At 38.6% G+C, this 21,724-nt stretch overlaps 1 pseudogene; it reads left to right on the top strand.

The window, feature by feature from the left end:
* The first annotated feature begins 1,269 nt into the window (after positions 1–1,269).
* The window catches only part of LOC104448795, a 32,338-nt pseudogene continuing 11,883 nt past the window's right edge, over positions 1,270–21,724 (top strand).

Below are 21,724 nucleotides of genomic sequence, written 5' to 3'. Positions count from 1 at the left end.
TGTGGCTTGAAGGATGTTATGATTTCCAATACATTAAATCATATAGAAATGAAGCTTTCTGGAGCCATTTGTCCCCGCAGATTTCCAACTGTTGAAGGTTTCTTAGCAAAATACCGAAAGGGAATTTTTCATGGAGCAAAGGGGAATTTTCTCCGGCAGAGCTCCGTTTTATGATTTCACGTGGCTTTAAGGGTGTTGTGACCTCCAATACATCAAAACATATGGAAATGAAGCTTTATGGAGCCATTTGTCCCCGCAGATTTCCAACCGTCGGATGTTTTTAGGCAAAATACCAAAAGGGAATCTTCTCTAGCAGAGCTCCGTTTTCTGATTTCACGTGGCTTTAAGGGTGTTGTGATCTCCAATACATTAAATCATATAGAAATGAAGCTTTCTGAAGCCATTTGTCCTCGCAAATTTCCAACCATACGAGGTTTTTAGGCAAAATACCGAAAAGGAATTTTTCATGAGGCAAAAGGGAATTTTCTCCGACAGAGCTTCGTTTTCTGATTTCACGTGGCTTTAAGGGTGTTGTGATCTCCAATACATTAAATCATATGGAGATGAAGCTTTCTGAAGCCATTTGTCCTCGCAGATTTCCAACCGTACGAGGTTTTTAGGCAAAATACCAAAAAGGAATTTTTCATGAGGCAAAAGGGAATTTTCTCCGGCAGAGCTCCGTTTTCTGATTTCACGTGGCTTTAAGAGTGTTGTGATCTCCAATACATTAAATCATATGGAAATGAAGCTTTTTGGAGCCATTTGTCCACTTAGATTTCCAATACGAGAAAGCTTAAAGTCGTCTAAGACAAAATTGCTCTGTATAAGAAGTGGCAATATCATTAATAAATGGCAAGGGACCAAGTGAGAAAATCTTTTGATTTTTAACGTGAAGTGTGATTGGGGGTTGTCATGTCAGCTTGGAGAAAGGCAGAGAATGTGGGAGACAACCAAAAACATTTTGAAAGGGGAGCCCATCCCACAGTTGACATAACCTCTCCTCTTCTGGGGCCCACCTAGAGGGTCTATAGTAACTCCCTCTCCTCCTCCTACACTCTTCATCTCTTACTTACAGTATGCAACACTCATCAAGCCATCTCCCTCTCCTCTCCTCCTCCTCCTCTCCAATATTTATATCCCTCAAACCTTGGTCTTCCTACTCCATCAACTCTTTCCCCTTTCCTTCCTTCCTCCTGCTGCTTCTGCTTCTTTGGGATTTTAGCCTTCTCTCTCTCTCTCTCTCTCTCTCTCTCTCTCCGTCATCGAATCATGGCCGACACCAGCGCCGGATCAGCTAAGAGGATATGGTACTTGGTGCCGAAGTGAGTCCAGCTGCACCTGGCCATGCTGGCCTTGCAATTCGCTACGCTGAGTTCCACGTGGTCTTTAGGGCCGTGCTCAACATGGACATCAGCAAGAACGTCTTCATAGTCTACCGCAACATCATCGCCTTCCTCTTGCTCGCTCCCTTCGCCTACTTCCTCGAGAAGTAAGTCGCCCTGCCCCAGCTGCTCGATAATGACATATTTCCTTTTCTTTCTCTTGGTCCAAGAAAGAGAAGCCGGCGATCACCTTGAACTTCTTGGTTCAGTTCTTTCTTCTAGCACTCGTTGGGTATGATTTAATTAGATGAGACCGGCAAGTTGATTTGTTCAGCATCCTAGGTCTTGCATGCATCTTAGCAAGTGCTTGTAAAGACGATGATAATAAGGTTTTAGTGTGAAAGCGCTAGTATAAACACCTAGAATGGAGGTGAATAGGTATGAAAATAAATTTTGCGAAATGGAGTAAAATACTTTACTTTTTAAACTGAGTCTGATGAACAACAGACTTTGAAGGAATTTAGATTTTAACAACTATTTTGAAACACAGAAAAATATCACAACAAATAAAGTAAAGGAGTTTAGGAAAAAGAAAATGAACATGAGATTTATAGTAGTTCGGCTTAGATTAAGCCTACGTCCACTCTTCCGCGCTGACAACCTTCTGACTGGTTTTTACTATGAATCGAAAGAGAATTACAGCCTTATAATCTTGACTTTTTAGTGAAGAGTCTCTACTGCTTTCACAAAGTCACACTTTTGAGTTTCTCTCTCTTTCGAATACAAGTTTGAGCACTATAAGAGGAAGAACAAGTGATTGGGAAGCTTCAGACTTTGGAATTCTTCTTTCACGCTCTCTAGTCGAATGACTTGAAAAACCTCCTTTAAATACTCCCCTATGCCTTTTCGACCGTTGGCACTTTTCAAAGGAATCCTTCCAATCAATCCATTGGACAGAATCAATCAAGGAGATCTTGAGCCGTTTGAAGATCGAGATGAAAGTCCAATGATCCTGGTCGTCCATACAATCAGAATCTTGGTTTCCATAAGTAGATTCTTTCCAAATAAACTTGCCTTCCAAAAATGATTTTTTCCATTCCGTGATTGATTCCAATAAAGATAACCAGAAAGGTAAGTGATATTTCCAACCATATATCCTGTTCGTACTGAAGCCTTGAAGAAAAATAATCCTAAGTCAAATTATGTCTTCGTTTTTACTTGTGTTTAGTCTAGGTCTTCGTCAGAGTGGAGTGGACTTCTGATGTAAGATAGACTTCGAAAGAATTACACAGAAATCTCATAATCTTCAAAATGAAAATGAGAATAAAACTAAGAAAGTTTTGTCAACTTCAAAATCTAATAGGAGTTTTCTCTAACAATCTCCCCATTTTTTTATGGTGACAAAATTTTCATGCAGATTTAAAACTTATATCCTGCAAAACAATACTTATAATAAAGACAGATTGTTATAGAACTTAATAACATTGATTTTGCATCCACAAAAAACACATTAGTCTTGACAATTTAGAGTTCAAAAGTTCAAGAACTACAAAAACTCAATCCAAATTCACAAAAGTTAACACTACACACTACCAAGTTCAAACAAACAGGAACTTTTAAACAAACAAGAAATAAACAAAAATTTTGAATATGCTCTCTTCTCCCCCTTTTTGTCAACAGCAAAAAGAAAAAGATAGTCAGGAATAAAAGAGTGAAAAATGATAATAAGATGGAGTCATTTATGGTTGTCTAGGAACTCAAATAAGTCGGAAATCCTCCAGCGACTGCATAGCCTCCTCAAGCTTCTCTTGTCACTGATGATAGACATTCTCTATTTTGGCTACAGTCTATGAAGCTCGTTGATTCAACGTCTGAACTTGAGTATCAAGAGATTGTACCTTGCTAGTTAGAAATTCTAATGTAGACCTTGAGGCAATATGTAGCTTCTAGATTTCAACCCGCATTGCATATTGATGTGCTTTTATCTCCAAAAGGAGTTCTACTATCCTTGGATAGTTTACATCAGGTTTAGTTTGAGCACTGGCTTTAGCAAAGTGAATCTGTGGAGTATCCAGAAACGGAGGAACATCAACTTGATCAAGGGCAGTTTGTTACTTAGCCTGACTTGAAGTTTCTTCTTTAACATCAACTTCAGGGAAATGAGATGCAAAAACATTTTTTTAGCATCTACAAGAGATCTAATAATGCCATCACTAGCAGTAGGTGCAGTTAAAGGAGTTTTCTCATGATCTCCCCCTGTTTTCATGCCCTCAGGTTGAGATGAGACTTCACTTTCTTGTTCCTTTTCTTTTCCAGCACTAGATCTCTTTTCTTGTTCAGTGTCCTCTTTTTCGGATGCAGCATTGTCGCGACCTAAATTTCGGGTGCACCACCTAGGGTTTGGCTAATGGATTGTTAAAGCCTAAACTTAATTTGGGCTCTCCCAAGCTCATACTAATTCGCGACTTAGGTTCAAATTCTTAACATGCAATTGATTTTCAATTATGAGTCGCCACTAATCTATTTTTGGTGGGTCGATTAGAAACCCAAGTAAAGTAACGGGAGATTTACTTTACTCCTATGAACTAGAGATTTGGGTACGGGGACTTGGTTACACTAGATTTCTCTAATGCCCTTTCAGTACCATTTCTTTTATTTTGAAAAAATGTTTTTGCAAGCAGTTTGGATTAATTTTAAATCTATTTCCCTAACATGTGAGGCGATCATGCGGGTGTGCAAACCACCAATTTAACACCTAGATAAACAGTGAATAAATTGCAAAACTTACCTCAAAGCAACGAAAGCATCTGCAATGTTAAACCAGAATTCATATCAACAATCCTATATATGATCTCTAATTAACACGCAATTTTTGTTTTTCTTTCACTTAATGAAAATCATGCAATATGCAATGCAATATAACTAAATGACCTAATTCTAATGACATGCAATTTCTAATTAAATGGACCTAGCAATAATCACTAAATGGCATGCATTTCATGAATCTAATCCTAATGACATGCACATGACATTTTAAAAAAAAAAAGAATGCAATTTATCCTAGAAAATAAAACTAATTTATTCTAAGACATTTTTGTATTTTTCATGAAATTCGAAATTAGAAAAAATGTGAAAATTATCTAACTAAATTAAGATTCTATTCAATTTGTATTAGGAATTATGTTAAGCCAAATCCTAATTAAAACCAAGATATTATCTTAACTTGTAATCTCTAACCTAAGATGTAGTCTATCTAAATCAATCTAAATTTAAAATGAAATATGCAATTTTTTTGTATTTTTGGAATAAATAAAGCAACCAAATCATCCATGGTCATCAAAGATATTATCCATTGTTCGAGTTTGGAAACGATATCTAATCAAACCTGATTGTTTCGCTAATAAAATCGATAAATTGATCTTAAGCCTTGAAGATCAAAATATTGATTTTATTCCCGCTTGATTAATTATTCCATCTGAAGCCTTATAGATGGAAAAAAAAATCATAGTGCAGTTGCGAATTAGGTGGTATGTTGGAAATTCTAATTATGCATAGAGAAATATTTCAAACAAAGAAACCAAGATATAAAAAAAATAAAAAGAGACAAAATAAACTTGCCTAATAAAATGAAGCAAATCTACCTAATTTGATTTTTTTCCTTTTGTTCTTTTTCTTTTGTTTCCAAATTTGGCGGCTCGTGTGGTGCGCAGCCGTCGGTGTTCGGAGGTCCAGCTAGGTCTGGCGAGATCCAACGAGGTGGCTCGGCAGTAGCTGGATCAGCAACGAAACAGGGGAGGTAGCAGCTGGCTTCGCTCGATCTCGGGCGGAGGAGAAAACCCAGCAGCAAGGAGGTCGCTTGAGCGTGCAGCAGCTCGCTCAAGCGGAGGACTCAGGGCTGGCAGACGCAGCAATCGCGACTGGTCACGATTCAGGCGGGAGCAGCGACGTCGGGCTGTAGCGGATCGGCAGGGGAAAGCTCGCGGAGGCGCGGTGGTGACGAGATCGAATGGAGGTGGCGTCAATGCTCGGGTGCGAGCATAGCGAAACGGGAATGTTTTGTTGTAGTCGAGCGCGGCTTCTGGTGAGATACGTGGCTGGGCAGAGCGGGAGTGCGACGGTTGACGATGCTCAGGCGCGGTGCGCGCAGGTGAGCGATCGAACACGGGCAATGCAGGCGCGGGCTGAGAATAGGATCAGCGGAGGGCTGCCATGGGCGTCGCTTGGTTGCTTTTGGCGAGACAGCAGCAACGAACAGGGCAGGTGCAACACTAGGTCGCCGGAGCAGAGGCAGAGGCACAAGGAGTGAGCTTGCAGACGCGAGATCTGCGGGTCGCGGGTCATAAGCGAGGCGGAGAAGAAGCAGATCGGCGCTGGGCGGTCGCGGTCTGCCGGCGTTGAGTCACCGCTGGTGGAGTGACAAACGGCGGTGCTGGTGTGGTCACCGGCACAGGACGAACGGACGGCAGTAATGGAAGAATCTGTGCACGGGGGGTGGGGGTCGAATGGCTACAAAGAAGAAGCTCTCCTGCTTCTATTCTTGCTTTTCCCTTTTCTTTTTGTTTTTCTCTCTCTCTTCATGTCTCCCTCACGTCTCTTCTCTGTCTTTCTCTGCTGACTTTTACCCCAAAAAGCTTTTTGCTTTTTCTTTTGTTGTCTTGTGCAGAAAGCACAAACGAAGTAAACCTCAAAAGCTTTTCTTCTTCTTCTTCTTTTCAATGGAGCGAACGGAAAAGCCAAGGGAAACTCTCGAGAAAAGACCTTTTAATGTCGCCGTGTATTCAACGTGTGGCCTCCCTCTAAAACCCTACGCGAAAAACTTTTTTATAGACCAAAGATTAGGGTTTTAATTTCCTTTCAAATCAACATCTGCGAAGATTTCTTTTTCCACACGCAATATCACTTTTTATTTTTATTTTCCATATCTCTTGATTTTATCGCCTAAAGATAAGATTGCAACCCGATTTTCTTAAATTCCAAAATTCACCATAATATAATTTCAAATATCCATTTACGTAATTTTTGTCATTAAAAGAAAACGGGTTCGGGCCAATTTACTTACTTCGTGGGCTTAATCCGGCCTACCAAATTAAAGCTCAAAACCACTAATTCGAACCCACCCATCACCAGTCCAATAAATAAATGCAAAATATGCAAATTAAAATAAATGCACCTAAATCTATATGCTATGCAATTCATATTTTTTCTTTAGGGATAAAATTACCCCATAATTTTTAATACAATAAATGACTAAACGGGTCAATAAGCATTTTGCCCGTTTTCTTCAGTGTCATCTGATACTGGTATTACACCAATGTCTCCTTCAGAATCGTCATCTTCATTCTCCTTTTCTACTGATCTTTCAATATCACTCTCTTCTTCTTCTTCCGTTTCTTAAGAATCAACAGAACCTTGAAGATTGTGCAAAGCAATAATGGATATTGTCAGATCATCTTCCTCCTCTTCGTCCTGCAGAAGGATAGATTTCTTTTTCTTGGAAATCTTTTGGACAACATCTTTTCCTTTTCGCTTCTTTGTAGCAATAGATCCTTCTTTGATTTTGCTAGATGATTCCTTCTTCAAGAGATCCAAGGCCTTTGACAGATCTTTCAGCCTCATTTTAGAAATCATCTTCATTCCTATCTCCATAGGAGTGAGAGTTCTTGATCGAAGTTGAGAGGGCAACTAGATCTGGAAGTGTCTGAACAATCTTGTAATCAAGACAGAGTAGGGCAGTTGACCTTTTTCTTTCATCACAGTCCTGTACATATGCAAGAAGATAGAATGTGGCAGAGAAAAAGGAATTCCATTACAAATTGCCCACACAATCTTTGCCTTAAATCTCGAGATTCAGTCTTGGAGGCAACCTTAGGTCTGATGCAATTTATGACAATCTTGTGCAGCAGAATATTTGAAGCTGGCATATGAGAGTAAGTGATACTTCCGCTCGATAATCTGTCCTTCACCAAAAATCGAGTAGCTTGATTGATGGAGACATTTATAGGTAGAAAACCACTACGTTCAACACCCAAAATATCGGCCAGAATGTCCACATCCACAACAAACACTTTGTCACAAACAGTGAACTGAATGTGAGTTTAATCCAAGAAAGACATAGTGGAGTAAAAATACGCCGTCAACTCAAGATACGCTTCGGTAGTCTCTGCACAAAATTTTTCAAGTTGAAGATTGGCTAACATTTCCCTCAAGTTAACCTTTATGGAGTCTAGAAAGTCAAAATCCACTGTGCGAGGGTTTATCACTCCTCTGTTCAACATTTGAGCATAAACCCTTTTATGCTCTTTTGAACGAAAAAGCTTCATTCTTTCTCCGGGAATTTCAGTAGCCACACCCATCCAGGGTTGGAAATTTGTAAAATTTCTCTCATCATCATCTTTGTTCTCAAGCTGACTCTCTGACACAAAACGAGGATCAGAAGGAAAGTTCATAAATTCATCTTCAGCTGTTCCTTTTGGCGTTATTCCTAGTCTTTCCATTGTTCTCAAAAACAAGGGTTTGTTTCCATACCCATTATGGAAAAGTGTAGTGCTTGAAGAGTACCTTAGGCCTCATTACTCTGATAGGAATCGCTTCTTGTGCAACTTCCTCATCTGCAGATTGATGAGGAGAACTTCGCGGAGAATCTTCTTCAATAAGATCAAAGTGAGTTGGTCCTTTAGGCATGTTCCGAGGACCCTGACTTGCTATACGAGAGGATTTCCTCTAGTACGACATTGATCTAGACTTGGAGGATTTTGATGACATATTCGAGTGAAAGGGAAATAATTTTTCAGAGAAATTTTGAGAGTAAAAATCAAGAGAGAGAGGGATTCGGTATTAGGGTTTGAAAGTGCTGTGCTCGAAAGAAATATTCTAAGGTATTTAAAGAAATCAAAAAGAAGTAAACGAATCGTCACAAAGAAAAATACCTTTTCAGAATAAATTTAAAAAAGGTAACTCACAACTATTTGAAATCCGAATTTTAGCAATAAAATAGTAAATTCTAAAAATAAAATAGGCAAGCGATGATTCAAATATAATCATACCTATTCAGATTTTACATACTAAAAATAAAATACCTAGATTGGAGAAAATTTACATATTGAAGTAGCTTCCTCAAGTTGAAGTCCTGAGTCTGATCAACTTCAAACTTTAATCAAAAGGAGAGATGATATTCAGCTTCTTGCAAATTGACTCCAATAAGTTTTTCTCCGAAGGTTTTGTGAAGATATCTGCCAATTGATTCTTTGAATTAATAAATTGAACCATAATCTCACAATTCTGGACATGATCTCTTATAAAATGATGATGAATCTCGATGTGCTTTGCTCTTGAGTGAAGAATTGGGTTTCTAGGTAAGGTTGATAGCACTAGTGTTGTCGCATCTAATCTTTGTGCAGGATTCTTCCATTCCAAAGTCTCTTAATTGTTGTCTTATCCATAGAATTTGAGAACAACAACTCCCAAGAGTAACATATTCTGCTTCTGATGTAGATAATGCCACCGTAATTTGTTTCCTTGAGAACCAAAATACCAACATTTGTCCCAACTGTTGACAAGTGCCAGATGTGCTTTTTCCGTCGACTCTACAATCGGCTAAATCAGCATCAGAATAACCAAGTAGAGTAAAATCTCATTCTTTTAGATATCATAGACCCAGCTTTGGAAAAGTCGCAACGTACTTGATGATGTGTTTAACAGCACTTAGATGAGATTCTTTTGGATCAAATTGAAATCTAGCATAGATGCACACACTGAATAAAATGTCAGGTCTAGAGGCAGTGAGGTAAAGAAGAGAACTGATCATGCTTCTGTATAGTTTCTGATCTACTTTCTTTCCTCCTTCATCCTTGTCTAGTTTTGATGAGCTTGACATAGGAGTTTATGTTCTCTTGCAATTTTTCAATCCAAATTTATTGATAAGATCTTTGACATATTTCTCCCGGTGAATGAATATACCTTTCTTTGATTGTCTAACTTGCAATCCTAAAAAGAATGTCAATTCACCAATTATGCTCATTTCAAATTCATCCTGTATAGATCTTGAAAGTTTCTTGCAAAGATTTTCGTTAGAAGAATCAAAGATTATATCATCTACATAAATTTGTACAAGCAGAAAATCTTTCTCTTTTTATAAACAAAGTAGTATCAACTTTTCCTTTCTCAAAGCCATTTCTTGTTAGAAACTTACTTAACTTTTCATACAAAGCTCATGGGGCCTACTTCAAACTATACAATGCCTTTTTTAGTTTGTAGACAGAGTCTGGTTTTCTTAGATCTTCAAATCTCAGTGGTTGTTCCACATAAACTTCTTCTTAAATGAATCCATTAAGGAAAGCACTTTTAACATCCATCTGAAATAACTTGAATTTTTGATAATAAGCAAAAGCAAGTAATAATCTAATCGTTTCTAACCTTACTATTGGTGCGTATGTCTCATCATAATCTATCCCTTCTTCCTGTGTGTATCCTTTTACCACAAGCGTTGCTTTGTTTCTGATTACTTGTCATTTCTCATCCATCTTGTTTCTGAATACCCATTTTGTTCCAATCACATATTTGCCTTTGGGTTTTAGAATCAACTCCCACACATCATTGATGCTAAATTGTCTGAGTTCTTCTTGCATAACTTCTATTCAGCTTTCATTAGTCAATGCTTCTTCTACTAATTTTGGTTCTATCGCAGAAACAAGTGCTAATGCACTAGAGTCTTCTTTTCCTTTGGATCTAGTGCAGATCCCTTCATCAATTTTGCCAGTGATGAGTTTTTTTGAATGACTTGACTTATGCTTCCAGTTGATATTTGATTTGAGAATCTGTTGATCCTCAGTTCCATTTGAATCTTCTTGTTCTGCTTGTACTCCAGAAGACTAAACCTCTTCGGGGGAAATAGACTTTATTAAGTCTGGAACTGGTTCAGACTCTTCAAGTTGAATCTGATCTGGTAGATTCTACACATAATCTTGAAACTTGACATTTATAGATTCTTCTACAAATTGAGTCTTCTTGTTAAAGACTCTATAAGCTTTGCTTGACATTGAATAGCCAAGAAAAATTCCTTCATCCAATTTTTCTTCGAACTTTCCAAATCGATCATTTGTATTCTTCAAAATAAAGCACTTACAGCCAAAAACATGAAAGTAAGAAACATTTGGCTTATTTCCTTTATATATTTCATAGGGAGTCTTCTCTAGGATATACCTTTAAAATACCCTATTGATAATATAACAAGCAGTAGAAACTGCTTCTGCCCAAAATCGAGAGGATATTTTGCTTTCTATCAATAGAGTTCTGACCATCTCTTGTAAATATCTGTTTTTCCTTTCCACAACCCCATTTTGTTATGGAGCATATGGAGAAGAGAAAATATGTTGAAAACCATATCCATCACAGAAGTTTGCAAAATCCTGATTTTCAAACTCACCTCCATGATTTGTTTTTATGCTTGAAATAACATAACCTTTCTCATTATGAACTTTCTTGGCAAACTTTGAAAAATATGAAAAAGTCTCAGACTTGTTTGCCAAAAAGAATACCCAAGTGAAACGTGAATAATCATCCACGATTACTAGACAATATTTCTTTTCACCAAGAATCTAAGTTCTTGTTGACCCAAAGAGATCCATATGAAGAAACTGTAAAACACGGTTGGTAGAAACCTAATTTACTAGTTTAAAAGAATTTCTGACCTATTTTCCTAAGACACAAGGAGTGCATAACTTAGACTTCTGATAAGCCAAATTAGGAAGCCCTCGAACTAGCTTCTTAGAAGAAATTTTGGCAATCTGCTTCATATTTACATTACCAAGCTTTCGATACCAGAGACTTGCTTCATTTTGAATAAAAATAAGGCACTATGAATTTTCTGGATTTATGTCCAGAAGATATATGTTGCCATGCCTTCGTCCAATAAAGAATTGAGAGAAATCTTGACTAATTCCAGAACAAATGCCTTCTTGAAAGTTTATTATGAAGCCTGTATCACAAAGCTGACTTATACTCAAAAGGTTGTAATTTAAACCTTTCACCAGGGAAACATTATTGATAGTCAGACTTCCAATTTTCACTATTCAATATCCTATAATCTTCCCTTTGTTGTTTCTACCAAAATAAACTTTTCCTCCTTTTAGTCTATCAAGCATTATGAAGCAACTTGAGTCTTCTGTCATATGCCTAGAACAGCCACTATCCAAATACAATTTAACTTTTCTTTTAATAGTGACCTGCAATTAGAAGAAAAACTCAAACTTTATTTGGTACCCAGATTTTCTTGGGTCCAGAGGTGTTAGTGTTAAAAACAATTTATGTCTAATCTTTCTTAACTGGTCTCCAAATTTTGGGACTTTTTTTCTCAAAATATTCTAAACCGCTACCCTTAGAGCATCTGAGAGCACTTCGGCCAACAAGTTTTACAAACATTTTTTGAAAATGATTGTTGTAAAATGTCTTTACAGGTTTTTGTCTAAGTCTCTCTTTTACTCTAGAAAAATCAATTAAATGAATAGTTTCATTATTCATACCCAAACCAGATTTATTAAAATAGGGTATTTGAGCTGTAAGAATTTTCTCCAATTTTTCTGATCCTTTTGAAAACCTTTTTGAAATATCTGAAACTTTCCTTTTCAAAACAACATTTTTCTTTTGAAAGAGAATCGGAATTTTTTTCAAATCGTCGAAGCTTCTTTTCAGACTTTCAAACTTTTCTTTCCAAGACACTTCTTGTTGCCTGAGCTTAGAATTCTCCTTTTTCAGTTTGGAGATCCTTTTAAGAGAGGATTTAAGATTGAGACAAAGTTCACCTATATACATAGAGACTTTAATAGGAATTTCTAAGTGACTAACCTCGATTTCTTTGTCAGAATCTAAATCAGTGTCTATCTCTGACTCTGAGTCAGCCATCAGACATATGTTTGCAAATTCTTCTTTGCTTTCTTCACATTGTGTCACTCCAGGTTTCTGCTTTAAGAGCTTTCTTATACTTCTCAGATTTTCCTTTCTTCTTTTTCAACAAATGATAGTTTGATCCAATATGCCCCTTTTTTCTTACACTCGAAGCATATAACATCCTTGTTAGTTTCAATGTCCTCAGTTGGTCTCTTCTGAGAATTTTGCGTGCTTTGCTTCTTCCAATTCAATCTTCTTCCATTCTCTATTTAGTTTTCTAAATTTTTTTATTATAAGGGTCAGCTCCTCATCGTCCATATCATCATCCGAATATGTATCATTAGAATCAATATTAGATTTTAAGGCAATTAATTTCTTACCTTTTAGGTCTTCTTCATCATTGATGTGCTCTATTTTGTATGATTGAAGTGTGTTATTAGTTCGTCAACTGATAGAGGTATGATCCTCTGAGTTTCTCTGATTCAAGACTTCACATGATTCCAGTCCTTTGAAAGTCCATGCAGTACTTTGTTGACTTTCATTGGTCCATAAATTGATTAACCTTGATAAGCCAGGCCATTCACAATTTCTATAAAGCGACTGAACATATCAAAAATAGATTCTCCAAGCTTCATTCTAAATGCTTCATATTGTCCAAGCAGAATATTTATTTTTGTTTCCTTCACACGGTCAGTCCCCTCATAGGTAACATGTAGTATGTCCCAAACTTCTTTTGTTGTTTCACAAGAAGAAATTCGGTTATATTTAGTGGGAGACAAAGCACAGTATTAAGAATAAATTGGTTTTGCATCAAGAGCCTGTCTCTTGATAATTTCAGCTTGTGTGGATTCATTAGCATCTTTCTCAATCATTTTTTTCCCTTTGTCTGAAGTTGATGTTGCCTTTGGATTGATTCTTTTTTCAACAACATCCCACTCCAGAGGATCTCTGGATCTGAGAAATGCCTTCATTTTGTTCTTCCACACATTATATTCATTTCCATCGAAATAAGGAGGTATGGTGTTGTTTTGTCCTTCAACCAATCATGGAGCCAGAATACTAGCCATAGAAGATCTTTAGTTTAGAAGTAAAACACTTCTACAAAATAAGCACACAAACTCCGATACCCATTGAAAGCACTAGTATAAACACCTAGAGGGGAGGTGAATAGATATGAAAATAAATTTTGCAAAATGTAGTAAAAATACTTTACTTTTTAAACTGAGTCTGATGAATAACATACTTTGAAGGAATTCAGATTTTAACAACTATTTTGAAACACATAAATATATCACAACAAATAAAGTAAAGGAGTTTAGGAAAGAGAAAATGAACACGAGATTTATAGTGGTTCGGCTTAGATTAAGCCTACGTTCACCCTTTCACGCTGACAGCCTTCTAACTAGTTTTCACTATGAATCGAAAGAAAATTACAGCCTTATAATCTTGACTTCTCAGTGAAGAGTCTCTACTGCTTTCACAAAGTCACACTTTTGAGTTTGAGTTTCTCTCTCTTTCGAATACAAGTTTGAGCACTATAAGAGGAGGAACAAGTGATTAGGAAGTTTCAGACTTTGGAATTATTCTTTCACGCTCTTTGTTGAATGACTTGAAAAACCTCCTTTAAATACTCATTTATGCATTTTCAACCGTTGGCACTTTCCAAGGAATTCTTCCAATTAATCCATTGGACAAAATCAATCAATGAGATCTCGAGCTGTTTGAAGATTAAGATGAAAGTCTGATAATCCCGTCGCCCATATAATTAGAATGTTGATTTCCATAAGTAGATTCTTTCCAAATAAACTTGCCTTCCAAAAATGATTTTTCCGTTCCGTGATTGATTCCAATAAAGATAACCACAAAGGTAAGTGATATTTTAAACTAGAAAGCCAGATATATCATGTTCGTACTGAAGCCTTGAAGAAAAATAATCCTAAGTCTGATTATGTCTTCATTCTTTTCTTGCGTTCAGTCTGGGTCTTTATTAGAGTGGAGCAGACTTCTGATGTAAGATAGACTTTGAAAGAATTACACAGAAGTCTCGTAATCTTCATAATGAAAATGAGAATAGAACTAGGAAAGTTTTGTTAACTTCAAAATCTAATAGGAGTTTTCTCCAACATGATGTACATGATATGGCAGGATCACAGCGAACCAAGGATTCTACTTGTTGGGACTTGATAACACTTCGCTACATTTGCATCTGACATTCAAAACTCGGTCCCGGCCATTACTTTTCTCATGGCCGCCGTACTCAAGCAAGCTCGAACTTACGACATCAAACATATGTCATTGTTTAACTATGCTTGTCTCGATGTTTCCCGACATTAATCGTGCGCATATACTCAATTAGTTGGGGCTTCTGAAATCTCGATGTCATCTGATTTTTAGGATAGAGAAAGTGCGGTTGGACGGAAAGGACGGCCTCGCAAAGGTCCTCGGGATGGCGTTATGCATCATTGGGGCCTCGGTGATCACGTTGTACAAGGGCCCCGTCATACAAGGCCCGAAGCCGCCGTTGCACGTAGCGAGCCCGACATGGCAGACAACGTTGGCACTCAGGGACGCGGCGGGCAAGAACTGGACGCTGGGGTGCGTGTACCTAATCGGGCACTACCTGTCGTGGTCCGGGTGGCTAGTGCTTCAAGCGCTAGTGCTAAAGAAGTACCCGGCCCGCCTCTCAGTCACGTCCTACACCTACTTCTTCGGCCTCGTCCAATTCCTCATCATCTCAACCTTCATCGAGCGAAACTCCAACGCTTGGCTTGTCCACATAGGGGCTGAGGTCTTCAGCATCTTCTACGTGGTGAGATATTCGAATCATCATTGCTGTCATCTTTTTCGGTTGAAGAAGGATAAAGCTGAGATAGCTAGTAAAAGCACCTAGAGGGGGGTGAATAGGTGTAAAAATAATTTCTCGAGATAAGAGAGCAATACTAAGCAGACAATAGAAAGGAAGTTATCCTTTGGTTAACAAAACGAATTATGATCAAAGTAAACTAAAGAGTAGGGAAGAGAAAATTGAACACAAGGTTTATGGTGGTTCGGCTTATTCCAAGCCTACGTCCACTCTTCCGCACTGACAGCCCACCGGCTGGATTTCACTATGAACAAAAGAGTTATTACAGCAAGTCTCTCCCTTGATTCCACATTATAGAAACTCTACCACACTTTCTCAAGGTTTCTCATAATATAAACTCTCTTTTGCGTACACGATTTCGCTCAGTAAATGAATTGACTAAGAACAAAGAGCTTCAGACTTTGGAATTTTTCTATCGCGCACACACTCGAACAATTGGAACGTCTTCCTTTTATACTCATTTATGCCATCATGTGGCACCCCTTGACGGCCCCCGATCCGTTAGGGTCACCACAGTTCGCTTACCTTTCACTTTCCCTATTAACATGTCACTCTGATATCATTTCAATTGCAGTGGGTCCATACAACCATGGGGGTTTACATTTTTTTTTTGATAGGTCCCTTGCGCAATTCATATACGGAAGCACATCCAACAAACTCCCTTCCCTATATTCAGAAAACGATGCACACCTACTAAACATTTATAGATAAAAGCCAAACACTTTTATTTACTTAGACCAGATGGACATCATTCATTAGTACATCAAAATGCCGTAGTCTTCTATACTCGGCTACACTTCAAAAGATGACCGACATCTCCTCCAACAGTCATATACTTAAAGTCCATCGATCAGTGTCAGCGTCCAAAAGTTCATTCCTTTGCTATCCTCCTCCTCGCGGTCATATCCAACCACCCGATCCATCTACCGATGGCAGTGGCAGCAGATGTATCTTATCTAGTCTGAAATGTTGGTCCCCGAAGGGGTGAGTACAGTCACTCAACAAGTAAATGACCCAATAAACCACTCAATGCATCACACAATACAATCATAACAATCATAGCATAAGACATATCATTCAAGCATCCATGCATAATTTACCTTGGAGCCATGCATATGTCATCATACCACATGTACACACATCCTCATGTAATCATCACCATCATATCATACATTTACCATCATGCCATAGGTGCACATACATCCATGCACTCACCATCATCATGTCACACATGTACCATCATGCCATAGGTGTACATACATCCATGCATTCACCATCATCATGTCACACATGTACCATCATGCCATAGGTGCACATACATCCATGCACTCACCATCATCATGTCATACATTTACCATCATGCCATAGGTGCACATACATCCATGCACTCACCACCATCATGTCACACATGCATACATGTTGCCATACCATGCATAATTCTATTTCAATTTCCCCATTTTTATTCTTTCATTTTGGGCCGCCACATTTCTCTTTCCCGGGACCAATATTTGCATCCCACATTTATCGCTCGCACCCAAACTGGCATTGCGAGGAACCTCCGGGCATGTATCCAAGATACAACCGGGCATCCGGCACCCCCACATTCCAGGCATCTCGTATCCCAACTGACATCACGAGGAACCTCCGGGCATGTATCCAAGATACAACCGGGCATCCGGCATTTACACTCCCTAGCCGAGCATCTCGCATCCCAACTAGCATCACGAGGCATCCCCCCGGGCACAAACCTCCGGGGCTTCCAGAATTACGTACCAACATACCACCAGGATTCCCCCCTCCTCTGGAATTACGTACCATATACCACCGGGCATCTCAAAACTCCCGAGGACCCTCCGGAATTACGCCACTAGGCCACCAGGCATCCCAACACTCCCGGGGCATTATCAACCGCCTCCAACAATTTCCTCATTTATCATTGTTCATGTTCACCAATTTATGTCTCAAAATTAGCATGGCATATGATGTAATGGCAAACAAGATCACTTTCATCCTTTTTAAATTCTTATATGCATCTCCAATCATCATCATACATGCAGCAAGATACAATCACTAAAGACAATACAATCCATGGAATCCATACAACTTAGAATAGTCCATATATCATGCCTTTTTGAAATTTACTAAATTCCAGCTTGCACAATTTTGGAAATCATTTAAATTAAATATCAATATGATCCTCAAAAATCAAAAAATCAGAGCATGTACTAGGTAAGACAATAAAATAACAATTTCATGAAGAACACATGCCCAAAAGAGTTTCACACAAGTACAGCATGCAATTTCGGATAGAAACAGATTGCGCAGTCTTTGAAATAATTCGATTAAAATATCCGAACGACCTCCGAAAATTATGAAATTTTACCAGGTTATATTTAAGACACTAAATTAGATTTTTTGTGAAGACTTTTAGGCTAGATTCGTTTTATATAATTTCCTATAGTCGTCCGAAGCTTCTGGTTCTCACACCGAAACGTCCAGTGTAGTCATCTCCGAAATACCGAGTTTTTACCCACTTATTCTTCTTCATTTCCTCTGAAATTTGGATATGTTTTACTTCAAGAGGTTCCATACAACTTTCATTAAGGGATCTAAGTCAAATTTTTAAATAAAAGTCACCATATGGGTCCATGAAGTCTCGGGTGTCCAGTACCGCGTCTCCAGATTTACCGTCTTCAAGAGTAAATCGATTCACTAGGCTACACTTGTTCATTTTACTTCAAATTTGAGTATATTAGTCTTTAAGATTTTCTCTACAAGTTTCATGAATAAGTCGAAGAGAGATTCTTGATAAAAATGGACATGCAACCACAGATCTACCAAAAGGTCAGCAAAAACGTTCCAGATCTAGTGTCTTCGTAGGATGAGGGTTTGACCCCTTAAATCTCCACCATTTTGCACCAAATTTTAGTATGTTGTATTTTAAGATGTTGGTTACAACTTTCATGAAGGAATCAAAGTCAAAATTCAACTCGAAACATGCATGCAAGCTCTCACAAGATTCTGGTTCAGGCGGTTCATACGAAAACAGCAAGCATACTCAAGAACAAGTCACATTCTAGCTTCGGTTTTGTCTACCCTAACATCCGAAACCTACCACCAACAAATCACACATACAAGGCACACATGCAAGAGTGGAAATCAATCCCAACTTGCCTCCAAAATCGAGCAAACAACGGCACACGGACGGCGGCGAACGAGCGGATGGACGGCGACGGACGAGCGGACCTCCTCCCTTGCTCGGCTTCTCCCTCTCTCTCTCGGCTCCTCACTCTCTCGCAACTCTCTCTTTCTCTCACTCTCTCAAAACCAGCCACTCCCTCTCTCTCTCTCTCTCTCTCTCTCTCTCTTTGGTTGTATATATATATGCATGCATTATTATCCTACATGGGGGACACTTGTCCCTAAGAAGGAGACAAGTGTCTCCCTTGTTGAAGACACTTGGAGGCCATGCGGCTCCTCCTCCTCCCCCTCCATGCATCGACATGGGCCGGGCTTATGGCCCACTTTAGGCCCATCTCACTTGGGCCTAAAGCCCAAACTTAAATGGCCCAAGTTTATTTTTAATAATACATCTTAATCCTCATTTAAATAAATACCTAATTGCATAATAAAATGACCAAAAGACTTTGTGACATTAATCCATAAAATCAAATCTATAAAGTGCATAGTCAAGAACAAAGTCTTCTTTATCAAATTATCCTATGTCCAATTTAAATAGCCCATAGAAAATATCAATAATAAGCCCATAATTCCTACACCACTTTAGGGCATTTGATTTTGATTTTGATTTATAGAAATCAATTAACATTCTCACAGTCAATTAACATTTTCATAAGGGGTTTGGTCCAAGAGATAAAATATCGTGGCCGATGATGTAATTGTCCCTATGGCCATTCAAAGTCAAATATCGTTTCCCTCAAAATCAATATTTCGGGTTGAAATTCCCGGATGCCACACATCATACCCGTTGGCACTTACCAAAGGAATTCCTCCAATCTACCCGTTGGACGGAATCAATTAAAAAGATCATTCGAGCTATTTAAGGAACATGTCGATAGCCCATCAATCCTGCTCGCCCATACAATCAGGATCTCAATTTCCATAAGTAGAACATTCCAAGTATACTTCGCAAATCATTGGATCCTTAATCAATCTTGATTCAAATAAAGGAATCCGTTATGTCATATCCAACCAAGAGATCTTCTCCAGTCGATAAGGTCAAATCCTTAATGAAACACCCAGTTCTAGATAGCCCTTCTTCGACGGATTAGAAACTGTCAATGAGAATAGACTTTGAGTCTTGAGTCTAGCAGTCCGGAGGTCTTCAGACTTTAAATAGTAGAGTCTGCAGATCTTCAGACTAGACTGATGGAAACGTTTTGTCAACTTCAAAATACTCCAAGACAATTTCTCCAACAATCTCCCCCGTTTTGATGGTGACAAAACTTTCCTGCAGATTTGGATAACTTTGACCTGCAAAACATTACTCAAACAAATATTGATCTCTTATAAAGATAAACGGCTTAATGATAACACTAGAATCTGCAACCACAGAAAATAGGTTAGTCTTGCATGTGAGTAAAGCCATTCATAAGATATCAATAGTACTTAATATAGACAGTCAAACCCAAATCCCAAATTCAATCCACATCCAGACACAAAAGTCAAGTCAAGTCAAACAAAACAAACATCAAAATAAATCAAAAGTTTCAAATCTTGCATCTCTCCCCCTTTTTGTCATCATAAAAAAAGGTTGAGATGGAAAGAGAATGGATTCAAGAATGCTTGGGAATACAAACAAGCTGGAAATCTCCCATTGACTGGACAATGCCTTCCAGCTTTTTCAAGTCTTCCTTCAGTTGAGCCACCTCTTCACCCTTAGCATTTGCCTGAATCTGAAGAGAAAGGGCTTGGATCTGATCATTTAACGAAACTGAAGAAGCTTGACCTGCAGTTTGCAAATTCTGAACTTTGCATCCCAGAGCATATATCTGACCCCGCATTTCCAAGAGAACATCAAGAATTCTGCGAAAGTCTGCTGAATTATCAGTTTGCATACTGGCTTCTACACGATCAGATGGAGTAAAGGCAGACGATGGCAAATCAGCATAGTCACGCAGATTGGGCAATGAAACATCATGTCCCTCCTTAGGAAATTGAGAGGCATAGATGTCCTCTGGATCTGCTGGAGAGCGACTGACTCCCTCACTGGTAGCAGGATATGAGGACATTCCTCTTTTCTCATGGTCTCCCCCTGTTTCCATGCCTTCAGGTGGAGAAGAAAGTTTCTCATGTTCTCCTTCCTCTTGATTTCTTCTTTCCTCTTCTTTTTCTTTTTCAAAACTTTCCTCCTCTGCATCTCTTTCTTCAGCTTCTTTCTCCTCTGCTTTTAAATTTTCTCTTTCTCCAGTCCTCTGTTCTGTCTCATCTGTGTCCTTATCTTGTCTCTCCATTGATTCTGGAACAGAACGACTCAAGTTCTTCAATGCCATAGCAAAAATGGTGATGTCTTCCTCATCATCTTCATCCTCAACGATGAGAGCTCTTCTTTTCTTGGATGAAGCAACCATGGGCCCCTTCCCTTTTCTTTTTGCTGCCAAAGAGATTTGATGAGTTTTGACGGGGTTTTTCTCCTTGAATTTCTCCAACGCCTTGTTGAGTTCCTTCAGACGCATTTTAGACACCATTTTCAGTCCTACCACCATTTGATCACACGATCGAACACAAAGAATTCGTGGAGGCTGAACATTCAAATGTCTGAATAACTTTGTCACAAGAGCTGGATAAGAAAGTTAACCCTTGTCCTTCACCACTACTCTATACATGTGGAACATAATAGTATGAGGAAAAGAAAACTTTTTCCCAAAGATTGATGGCATACATCAGCTTTGCCTCGAGTTTGAAACATCGAGTCTTTGAAGTAGATTTTGGTCTCGAGGCAATTAATCACAATCTTGTGAAGCGAGAATGTTGAATGCACTCATCCTTGAGTAGGAAACCTTGCCCTCTCGTCCTTCTATCCTTAACAAGTTCCAACGTAGTACGAGCAATAGAGACATTGATAGGTTGATATCTCCCTCTCTCAACCCCAATCACATCAGCCAACATATCTACATCCACCACATAGTCCTGATCTCGGACACTAAAAGAGAATCTACTCGCATCCAAGAAACTAAGATTTGAATAGAAATAAGCAGTGAGTTCAACATAGGTTTCTGTAGAGTTAGAACAGAACTGTTCAAGTTGAAAAAGACTGAATTTTTCCCTCAAATTAACATTCACAGCATCAAGGAAATCAAAGTCTACACTTCTAGGGTTTATCACCCCATGCTTCAACAACTTAGAGTATAGATGCTTTTGTTCCTCCGATCGAAACAAGTCTGTCATTTTTCCTCGAATTTTTGCCGCAACACCCATTCTCGGTTGAAACTGACTGTACAACTTATCATCATCATTCTCATCTATTTGATTCAGCCCTCCAACACGAGGATCGATTGGAATATTTGCCATTGCTTCTTCTGCCGATCCAGCAGGGGCAATTCCCAACCGTTCCATTGTGTGTAAAAAGAAGGTTTCATTTTTGTACCCTTTGTCTTTCAGAAATTCGTCAATGTAGTTCAAAGGAGTTCCACCCCTT

The sequence above is a fragment of the Eucalyptus grandis genome, chromosome 6 (assembly GCF_016545825.1).
Source record: "Eucalyptus grandis isolate ANBG69807.140 chromosome 6, ASM1654582v1, whole genome shotgun sequence".
In the NCBI taxonomy this organism is placed as follows: Eukaryota; Viridiplantae; Streptophyta; class Magnoliopsida; order Myrtales; family Myrtaceae; genus Eucalyptus; species Eucalyptus grandis.
The sequence above is the reverse complement of the archived record's forward strand: the minus strand, read 5'-3'. Positions and strand labels throughout refer to the sequence as shown.